Source organism: Cherax quadricarinatus, chromosome 14, assembly GCF_038502225.1.
Source record: "Cherax quadricarinatus isolate ZL_2023a chromosome 14, ASM3850222v1, whole genome shotgun sequence".
Lineage (NCBI taxonomy): Eukaryota > Metazoa > Arthropoda > Malacostraca > Decapoda > Parastacidae > Cherax > Cherax quadricarinatus.
In genome coordinates this window covers 28,597,650-28,610,149 of record NC_091305.1, presented here as the reverse complement: position 1 = coordinate 28,610,149, position 12,500 = coordinate 28,597,650, and positions in this window count along the sequence as shown.

Sequence of the window (12,500 nt, the reverse complement as noted above, 5' to 3'; positions counted from 1 at the left end):
GGAAAAGTGTATCAGGGAGAGTATCAGGAAGAATGAGTGCAGTGTGACGCAGACAGTTTACCCTTCGTACCACAATAACATTGACTCTGTGTATTGTGGCAAGGATTAAAGACAATGTCGTGGTTGCTGCTGCCTCAGCATCGCTACCTAAGAGTAACACCAGCCAGTTTATTCTGTTAATCTTCAGGATGAGCCTGGGAGCATGTCACTTACACTTGACACACCGCCACGATAATGCGTCTAGGAAAACACACACATGTTTACTCTCAACATGTTTATTTAAACTGTGCAGGTGTGCTTTTAGCTACACAGTGTCGGTACTTCCTGCTCTACAGCCATAAAGAAGATCCAGAAAAAAGTTGTTCAGAATCGTCCGCGGAAGCTTCAGATGCTGGCCTGAAGTGGGATGTTGAATTTCCTCGTGTAGAAATTACAAAAGTTATGTGTAATAGCAGCAAAATTGATGTTTGTGTTCTTGTGTACGAAAAGCTGCCGCCGTCTCCCACCCTACGATAAAAAAAATCGGAACAATATATATATATATATATATATATATATATATATATATATATATATATATATATATATATATATATATATGTGTGTGTGTGTGTATGTCGTGCCGAATAGGCAGAACTTGCGATCTTGGCTTAAATAGCAACGCTCATCTTGCCATATAGGACAAGTGAAAATTTGTGTATGCAGTAATTTCGCCAAAATCATTCTGAAACTAACGAAAAAAATATATTTGATTGTGTTTGTTTAGCACTAAATTACTGTAAACGTATTTAAAATATATTTAGTGGGGTTAGGCTAAAATAAATTGCTTTTGTTATAATAAGGTTAGTTAAGTTTTCTAAGATTCTTTTGGCGCAAAATAAAATTTTTTTACATTAACATTAATGAAAAAAATATATCTTTAAACGTATAAGAGAAAATTTCAGAAAGAACTTAATTTTAAATGAGTTCTTGCTAATTGACCAGTTTTACATATTCGGCACGACATATATATATATATATATATATATATATATATATATATATATATATATATATATATATATATATATATATATATATATATATATATATTTATATATATATATATAGTATATACATACCGTGCCGAATAGGTAAAACTGAACTGGTTAACTAGCAAGAACTCATTTAAAATTAAGTCCTTTCTAAAAATTTCTCTTGTACGTTTATAAATATATTTTTTCAGTTATGTTAATGTAAAAATTAATAATTTTTTACCAAAAGAACCTTAGAAAACTTACCTAACCTTATTATAAGAAGCGGAATTTAATTTAGCCTAATCTAGCTAAATTTATTTGAAATAAGTTTACAATAATTTTATAACAGATAAATAGAATGAAATAAATTATTTTCGTTAGGTTCACAATGATTTTTGCGATATTATTGCATACAGAAAATTTCGCTTGCCCTATTCGGCAAGATGAGCGTTGCAATTTAAGCTAAAATCGCAAGTTTTACCTATTCGGCAGGATATATATATATATAGATATATATATATATATATATATATATATATATATATCTGGAGAGAGTTTCTGGAGAGAGTTCCGGGGGTCAACGCCCCCGCGGCCCGGTCTGTGACCAGGCCTCCTTAGGTCAGTGTCCCAGGATGCGACCCACACCAGTCGACTAACACCCAGGTACCCATTTTACTGATGGGGAACATAGACAACAGGTGGAAAGAAACACGTCCAATGTTTCTACTCTGGCTGGGAATCGAACCCAGGCCCTCACCGTGTGAAGCGAGAGCGTTAACCACCAGGCCACCAGAGCCTGCCGAATAGGCAGAACTTGCGATCTTGGCTTAAATAGCAACGCTCATCTTGCCATATAGGCCATGTGAAAATTTGTGTATGCAATAATTTCGCCAAAATCATTCTGAACCTAACGAAAAAAATGTATTTCACTGTTTTTGCTTAGTATTAAATTATTGTAAACAAATCTAAAATATATTTAGTTGGGTTATGCTAAAATAAATTGCACTTGTTATAATAAGGTTAGGTAAGTTTTCTAAGTTCCTTTTGGTGCAAAATTATAAATTTTTACATCAACATTAATGAAAAAAATATATCTTTAAACGTATAAGAGAAAATTTTAGAAAGGACTTAATTCTAAATGAGTTCTTGCTAATTGATCAGTTTTACATATTCGGCACGACATATATATATATATATATATATATATATATATATATATATATATATATATATATATATATATATATATATATATTTATATACGCACACACACTGCGACTAGCCAAGGATTCGAATTCGCGCTGCTTTGGCCCTCCTCATGGTGAGCGAAAACCCTTGACGCTCTAACCCAGAGGACCACGCAGTCCTACAAGAACCAAGCACCCAGCCAAGCTAGGTGTGTTACCCTTGGGCCGAGGACATTCGGTGGTGTGGGTGCCTCTGGTAATTTCATTCTCCTCCCCGTTTGGTATAATAGCCATGGGTTTTCGCTCACCATGAAGCGGGCCAATGCATCATGGGTTCGAATCCTTGGCTAGTCGGAATGTTGTTATTGATCAATACCCCTTGCTCATGGTCACAATACTAATATAAAATACTGCCCGTTGAGGCTAGTACACCAAACGGGGAGGAGAATGAAATTAGCTCAGATGCACCCACTCCACTGTATGTCCAAGGGTAACACACCTAGTTTAGCTGGGGGCTTGGTTCTTGTAGGATTGCGTGATCCTCTGGGTTAGAGCGTCACGGGTTTTCGCTCACCATGAGACGGGCCAAAGCAGCATGGGTTCGAATCCTTGGCTAATTGCAGTGTTGTTATTGATGAATACCACTTGTTCGTGGTCACAATAATATATATATATATATATATATATATATATATATATATATATATATATATATATATATATATTCTAATTATACTCAAAAATACTTTAATATACATTAATCTAACTATTCTTAACTAGAACTTGAAAATGAGCATATTTCACTCGTTTTACCAGAAGGGCGAAACAGTGATTAAATGAGTGACAGTAAAAGTGATTTTTTTTTTTGGTCGGGTTATCCTACCTCGATGGGAGACGGTTGGAGTATGTAAAAATAAATTATCAAAGGAAATTTCTGGGAAGGATGGGCAATACTGGAGAAGAGGCTGCCGCTGGGCCTCAACTCTCAAACTAACGAACTAGCTCCGGTGATTGTTACCAGCAACGACAATTTCAGAGTTGGTTGCTCCATTTCCAAGAGAGCGAACAAAGCATCCCTACTGACACGGGACGATGTTCATACCTGCCTCCGGTAATTAACTCCAGGTGTGACGGACGGACCCGGAGACACAGACAGACAGCCAGTGTGATATCCACAACACAGGACACAAGACAAAGTGTACCTCAACCAACACGTTTCTCACCTGTATTATTTGACGAGTCGGTGACGTGCTGTGACGAACGGTGACGAGCTGTGTAGTGCTGTGACGAGCTTTGACGAGCTGTGAGGAGCCACAGTGATCAGCTCGGGCGTGCGAATTTCAGAAATGTTATTTAGAGAGCGAATTCCAAAACTGGATGGCGTCTGAATGTCGTATATCTACACACACACACACACACGGAGGTGACCTGATCACACGACGGCAAATGAAGCATTTTCTCGACATTTAATTTCATCATGTATATATATAAATACACACACACACACACACACACACATATATATATATATATATATATATATATATATATATATATATATATATATATATATATATATATATATATATATATATATATATATATATAACAGTGTAGGAGAGGTCAGAGAGGTGGGACGCGCACACACAAACATTAGTTTAAAATATAGCACGTCAGACTAAAAGAGAATGGTGGTGCGCGGAGACAGAATGGCCGGGATTGTCCTAAAAGGGAAGTTCTGCTTGTAGACTCACCCACGCTGCGGCCTCCACACCTTCTCATCGGAATATGAAATTGGCAGGTGTGTGTGTATGAGTTTTTAGAAATCTATGTATCGATAAATTTTTTTAGCGCAAATAAAGTCCAGGTGTGCTAGTGTTCTTGTTGTATTTGTAAGTTTCCAGGGAGTTTAGTCTTGGATCCTCCGCATTCCCTCAGCGCTAATAAATTACAGGTATGATAATGTCTACGTTTCTTTTATTTTTTACTAAGGTTGGAATCAAGCTCCTGGGCTCTCCTTTCTCCCATTAGTCAGCTGACTGATGACTTTAAAGATTTATTTGCTCAAGCTTTTAATAGATGTTGGCATGTTTGTCCTCTGTTCTACGACCTCCATGTTATTGTGTGTCGTCTTCAGAAGACACTCTGATGTTTGTTGTCTTAAGAAGACACTGATGCGTGTTCTCTTCAATAGACACTCTGATGTTGGGTGTCTTCAGAAGACACTGATGTTGGGTGTCTTCAGAAGACACTGATGTTGGGTGTCTTCAGAAGACACTGATGTTGGGTGTCTTCAGAAGACACTGATGTTGGGTGTCTTCAGAAGACACTGATGTTGGGTGTCTTCAGAAGACACTGATGTTGGGTGTCTTCAGAAGACACTGATGTTGGGTGTCTTCAGAAGACACTGATGTTGGGTGTCTTCAGAAGACACTGATGTTGGGTGTCTTCAGAAGACACTGATGTTGGGTGTCTTCAGAAGACACTGATGTTGGGTGTCTTCAGAAGACACTGATGTTGGGTGTCTTCAGAAGACACTGATGTTAGGTGTCTTCAGAAGACACTGATGTTGGGTGTCTTCAGAAGACACTGATGTTGGGTGTCTTCAGAAGACACTGATGTTGGGTGTCTTCAGAAGACACTGATGTTGGGTGTCTTCAGAAGACACTGATGTTGGGTGTCTTCAGAAGACACTGATGTTGGGTGTCTTCAGAAGACACTGATGTTGGGTGTCTTCAGAAGACACTGATGTTGGGTGTCTTCAGAAGACACTGATGTTGGGTGTCTTCAGAAGACACTGATGTTGGGTGTCTTCAGAAGACACTGATGTTGGGTGTCTTCAGAAGACACTGATGTTGGGTGTCTTCAGAAGACACTGATGTTGGGTGTCTTCAGAAGACACTGATGTTGGGTGTCTTCAGAAGACACACTCAACATCATGTTCACTTCAGAATCTTCGTTTGTTTTGCTTCATCAGTTAATCTTCTTATATATATATTGTGCTGTGATCGGTCACCTGTCATATATTTCTAGTTACATTTATATACCTTTGGAGGAGATAGAGAGAGGGAGGGAGAGAGAGAGAGAGAGAGAGAGAGAGAGAGAGAGAGAGAGAGAGAGAGAGAGAGAGAGAGAGAGAGCAAGCACCAGTAGGCTCAGGGGACTGGAAAGCATGCGGCTTCATCAGGTACAATTCAGACCCTTAATTCAGACCTCAATTCAGCTCGGAATTATTTCACGGAAAAAGAATTCCAGTGTATCCATTTTTCACAGGAAAAAATGACAACATATTAGCTTAAAAAAAATGCGTGGAATATATTCTAAAACAAAGACAGGAGAGGAAAAAATAAATCTTTCAGAGCAGTGGGTGTCAAAGTTTATTACTAGTACAATCCAATCTAATAATGCCGGAATTAGATGTCCGGGTTAATAAACCCCCAAAAAAGAAATTTTCGGAAAAGACTTTCGTGTCTCCCTTTCTCGTTCTGAATGTGTGGCTGAATGTGGTGGCTGCTAAGAGTTGCACTGCAAGACTTCAAGCAGTTTCCATGTTACTATCTGCTTTAAGTGTTTTGAGTTACTTCCATTTGTTTTTAAACAATAAACATTCCCTGACGAGAAATTTTAATATTTGTTTGATGAGGTTATATATATATATATATATATATATATATATATATATATATATATATATATATATATATATATATATATATATATATATATTCTGGTTCTTGGATGATGGTACTCTAGCTGGCACAACAGAATCTCTCCTAGAAGATATCAGTAAAATTAAAGACATGGGAGAAAGCCTGGGCCTTTCTTTAAACCCCACCAAATGTGAAATAGTTTCTACCAATCAACAGATGATCCAGAATATTAGCGCCGTTTTACCAGGAGCACGAGCCATTGATCCAGCCAATAGCACTCTCCTCGGTGCTCCTCTTGGGTCCAATGCCATCGATCTGGTCCTAGGAAAAAATGTCTCAGACCTTCGGACGATGGAAAGCAGGATGAAAGACATTGATACACATGATACCTTCTACCTACTCACCAGCTGCCTGTCAATCCCAAAACTTACCTACTTTCTGAGATGATCCCCAGCCTTCAGCAGTCCGAAACCCAAGGAATATGACTCTCTCCTTAAGACCATGCTAGAGAGTATATTGAATCTTTCCCTTGATGATGGACAGTGGTTGCCAGACTCACTTCCGGTCAGACTTCGGGAGCTGGGAGTACGCAGATCCTCCCAGATTGCCCTACCAGCTTTCCTATCCTCTTTCATAGCATCAAACGAGTTAATAAGACAAATTCTTCCTGATAACCTCAGTGACTCAGCAGGAATACAGGACCCTAACTACGCCAGTGCCATCACTGAATGGGAGACTCTTGCTGCTCCAGCTCCAAACCCTAGTGCAGCACTGGCTTACAGTCAAGCTGGGATGGCCCCATCGCCAAAACGGTGCTTGCCAACATGCTCAGGGCTGCAACATCAGACAGGGAGATTGCCCGTCTCCAAGCTGTGAGCGCACATCACTCCAGGAACTTCCTCCAAACAGTTCCCATATCGGCAATGGGAAGGCGCCTCGACCCTAAGACCCTCTGTATTGCAGTGGCTCTGTGCCTTGCTGCCTCAATTCACACGGAATATACGTGTATTTGCGGCGATGCGCAAGCCGACCAGTATGGTCTACACGGTCTTAACTGTTCCAAAATCAAGGGCTGGCATGCAAGACACAATGAGGTCAACGACATCATAAAGAGAACCCGTGCTACAGCTGGATGCCCAGCCGAGAGTGATCCCCGATCACTAGCAGCCAACGATACCCACAACTCAGCAAACTGCCCTGATAGAATCACCATCTATCCTTGGAAAAATGGCAATCTCTTAGCATGGGACTAGACCTGTGTGTCCACACTGGCTGACACCTATATCCATCACAGTGTGGGGCGACAGGGAGGAGCTGCTGACCACAGGGAGGAGTACAAGATCAGCAAGTACAGGGACATTAGCCAACAGTATCAATTTGTCCCAGTGGGATCAGAGACCTTGGGATTATGGGGAAAACATGCCACAAGTTTCCTTAAAGAACTGGGTTCCAGACTCATCGACACTACCAGAGACCCAAGGGCAGCCACTTTCATGTTCCAGCGCCTCAGCGTGGCCATCCAGAGGGGAAATGCATGCTGCATACTTGGCTCGCGTCAGAGGAGCTGGAGGAGATTCATAACCTTTGATATATTGTACCAATGTATTCATGTTTGTGTTTTCTATCAATGTATTCTGTCTGTTAATAAAGTACATATATAATATAAATTATGGGGGGGGGGTAGGAGAAGAAAATATTCAAACAGCTCCGGGGAGAACCTTGAGTTTTCCCTGAGGTACGTTTATTGTCTTCTCTGAGGATGAGGGTCCCCATTAAAGTTCTAGAGGTGGTACCTCTTTATATAAATTGTTTAATATATATATATATATATATATATATATATATATATATATATATATATATATATATATATATATATATATATATATATATGTATATATATATATATATTTCACAGGCAAAATATTCACAAACACTAACCTCTGGCTGAAGGAGATTAGAACCTACGAACCTTAGAACAAGGTACGCAGTGCTCTACCGCCGTTGGATGGACTCCAAGGTATTGGACCAGTGTGGTACAGAGGTAGAGCACTGCATACCTTGTTCTGAGGTTCGTAGGTTCGAGTCTCCTTCGGCCAGAGATTAGTGTTTGTATATATATATATATATATATATATATATATATATATATATATATATATATATATATAGTTCGATTAGGCTAAATTAAATTGCGCTTGTTATAATAAGGTTAGGCAAGTTTTCTAAAGATTTTTGGTACAAATATATATATATATATATATATATATATATATATATATATATATATATATATATAAATACAATAAGATCACAGTAAACAGGTGATTTTAAAATATGCAAAACAACCACTGTGAAAGAGTAGTGAAATTCCAAGGGCTTTCGTGACTACTCATATTGTCATAGTTCCTGGACAATGTGAGTAGTCACGAAAGCGCTTGGAATTTCACTGCTCTTTCACAGTGGTTGTTTTGTACATATCTATATATATATATATATATATATATATATATATATATATATATATATATATATATATATATATATATATATATATATATATATATATATTATTGTAACCACGAACGAGTAGTATTTAATCAATAACAACATCAGAAACAACAACATCAGATATCAGAAACACTGCTGGAACAAGTGTTGAAGCCTTCAAGAGGAAACTAGACAAGTATGTTCACCAGGTGCCAGATCAACCAGGCTGTGATGGATATGTTGGGCAGCGGGCCCCCAGCAGCAAAAACCTGATTGACCAGGCAAGCATTAGACGAGCCTGGCCCATGGCCGGGCTCAGAGAGTAGATATAATCTCGAAATTCTTCAAAGGCATATCGAAGGTACTGCGACTAGCCAAGGACTCGAACCCATGTTGTTTTGCCCCGCCTCATGGTGAGCGAAAATCACATGACGCTCTAACCCACAGGACTATCAAATCCTACAAGAATAAAGCACCCAGCAGAGCTAGGTGTTTTATCTTGATCCGAGGACATATGGTGGTGTGGGTGCCTCTGAGCTAATTTCATTCTACTGCCCGTTTAGTGTACTAGCCTCCACAAACAGTGTTTTGTATTATTGTAATCATGAACGATTGGTATTTAATCAATAACAACACTGTGATAAGCCAAGGACTCGAATCCATGTTTTGGTCCGCCTCATGGTGAGCGAAAATCACATGACGTGGGCTACAACGACATGGGTTCGAGTGTTGTTATTGATTAAATACCACTCGCTCGTGGTTACAATAATATAAAATACTGCTTGTGGAGGCTAGTACACCAGACGGGGAGTAGAATGAAATTAGCTCAGAGGCACCCACACCACCGTATGTCCTCGGATCACAGTAAAACACCTAGCTCTGCTAGGTGTTTGATTCTTGTAGGATTTGGTGATCCTGTGGGTTAGAGCATCATGTGATTTTCTCTAACCATGAGGCGGGCCAAAACGACATGGGTTCGAATCCTTGGCTAGTCGCAGTGTTATTATTAACACACACACACACACACACACACACACACACACATATATATATATATATATATATATATATATATATATATATATATATATATATATATATATATATAAACAAAACAGCCACAGGGGAAGTTGAATGATGACCCTAGGCCTTTCGTGTTGTAATCATCTTCAGGAGCCTGCAATATCGCAACACGAAAGGCCTAGAGCTATCATTCAATTCCCTCTGTGGTTGATTACTGCATAGTATAAACATACACACAGGCACACACACTCACACTCAAGGACCCGTTTCTGAACTTCTGGTAACATGCTCAGTGTGAACACCACTTCCAGATCTTCCTTCTTGTTTTGCCTTCACTGTCTTCTCACAGACTATCACTCTCCTCTCACAGACTATCACTCTCTCACAGACTATCACTCTCCTCTCGCAGACTATCACTCTTCTCTCATAGACTATCACTTTCCTCTCACAGACTATCACTCTCCTCTCACCACTTTTCGTATAGTCAGATTAAATTTCAGTAAGCACTTACCTGACCAGAGTTTTGGAGCCTCCCCCTGTTCCAGCAGTCTCGGAGCCTTCCCTTATTCCAGTAGTCTCGGAACCTCTCCCTGTTTTAGTAGTCTCGGAGCCTTCCCCTGTTCCAGCAGTCTCGGAGCCTTCCCCTGTTCCAGCAGTCTCGGAGCCTTCCCCTGTTCCAGCAGTCTCGGAGCCTTCCCCTGTTCCAGCAGTCTCGGAGCCTTCCCCTGTTCCAGCAGTCTCGGAGCCTTCCCCTGTTCCAGCAGTCTGAGAGCCTCCCTGGGTGAGCATCCCGGGATCCTGCCCTCTTGATTCCTCATATTTTACCGTCACTCTCTCTTCTTCGTTAACAGGGTACCAGTGGGTTTGGGCTGAAGAAGGACTTGCCTAGTATTGGCCAATTGGCCTTCTGCAGTGTTCCTCCTTTCTTATGTTATTATGTAATTTCTCGGCATTCTTCTACCTCACCTCTACTTGTTCTTGCAATTCTTATATATGTGCTGATGGTATATACTCACGTAATTGGGTGTTATTACATATTTGCAATTACACATTTATAGCTGGTGTCGCATCTTCAGTGATCTCTTCGTATACTTTGAATTTCCAATGGTTATGGCGCTTACTATCGCCTGTACTCACCTATTTGTACTCACCTATTTGTGGTTGCAGGGGTCGAGTCATAGCTCCTGGCCCCGCCTCTTCACTGATTGCTACTAGGTCCTCTCTCTCCCTGCTCCATGAGCTTTATCATACCTCGCCTTAAAACTATGTATGGTTCCCGCCTCCACTACTTCACTTTCTAGACTATTCCACGACTTGACTACTCTATGACTGAAGAAATACTTCCTAACATCCCTTTGATTCATCTGAGTCTTCAACTTCCAATTGTGACCTCTTGTGTATGTGTCCCATCTCTGGAACATCCTGTCTTTGTCCACCGTGTCTATTCCGCGCAGTATTTTATATGTCGTTATCATGTCTCCCCTGACCCTCCTGGCCTCCAGTGTCGTCAGGCCGATTTCCCTCAACCTTTCTTCGTACGACAATCCCCGTAGCTCTGGGACTAGTCTTGTTGCAAACCTTTGCACTTTCTCTAATTTCTTGACGTGCTTGACTAGGTGTGGATTCCAAACTGGTGCTGCATACTCCAGTATGGGCCTGACGTAAATGGTATACAGTGTCTTGAACGACTCCTTATTGAGGTATCGGAACGCTATCCGTAGGTTTGCCAGGCGCCCGTATGCTGCAGCAGTTATCTGATTTATGTGCGCCTCAGGAGATATGCTCGGTGTTATACTCACCCCCAGATCTTTTTCCTTGAGTGAGGTTTGCAGTCTTTGGCCATCTAAATTATATTGTGTCTGCGGTCTTCTTTGCCCTTCCCCAATCTTCATGACTTTGCATTTGGCAGGGTTAAACTCAAGGAGCCAGTTTCTGGACCAGGCTTGTAGCCTGTCCAGGTCTCTTTGTAGTCCTGCCTGATCCTCATCCGATTTGATTCTTCTCATTAACTTCACATCATCTGCAAACAAGGACACTTCTGAGTCTATCCCTTCCGTTATGTCGTTCACATATACCAAGAACAGCACAGGTCCTAGGACTGACCCCTGTGGAACCCCGCTTGTCACAAGCGCCCACTCTGACACCTCGTCACGTACCATGACTCGTTGTTGCCTCCCTGTCAGGTATTCTCTGATCCATTGCAGTGCCTTTCCTGTTATGTGTGCCTGATCTTCTAGCTTTTTCAGTAACCTCTTGTGAGGAACTGTGTCGAAGGCCTTTTTGCAGTCCAAAAAAATGCAGTCGATCCATCCCTCTCTCTCTTGTCTTACTTCTGTCACCTTGTCATAAAACTCTAGTAGGTTTGTGACACAGGATTTTCCTTCCCTGAAACCATGCTGGTTGTCAATTATACACTTGTTTCTTTCCAGGTGCTCCACCACTCTCCTCCTGATTATCTTCTCCATGACCTTGCATACTATACACGTTAGTGATACAGGTCTGTAGTTTAGTGCCTCATGTCTGTCTCCCTTTTTAAAAATTGGGACTACATTTGCCATCTTCCATACCTCAGGGAGTTGCCCAGTTTCAAATGATGTGTTGAAGATCTTTGTTAATGGCACACACAATATCTCTGCTCCCTCTTTAAGGACCCACGGAGAGATGTTGTCTGGTCCCACCGCCTTTGAGGTGTCAAGTTCGCATAGCAGCTTCTTCACTTCCTCCTTGGTTATATGTACCTCATCCAGCACTTGCTGGTGTACCCCCCTGTTCTGATTTCCTGGAGTCCTACTGGTTTCCACTGTAAATACTTCTTTAAATCTCGTGTTGAGCTCCTGACATACCTCTCGGTCGTTTCTTGTGAATTCCCCATCACCCTTCCTCAGTCTGATTACCTGGTCCTTGACTGTTGTTTTCCTCCTGATGTGGCTGTACAACAGCTTCGGGTCAGTCTTGACTTTCGATGCTATGTCATTTTCATATTGTCGCTGAGCCTCCCTTCTTATCTGTGCATATTCATTTCTGGCTCTTCGGCTAATCTCTTTATTTTCCTGAGTTCTCTGTCTTCTGTACCTTTTCCATTCTCTAGTACACCTAGTTTTTGCCTCCCTACACCTTTGGGTGAACCAAGGACT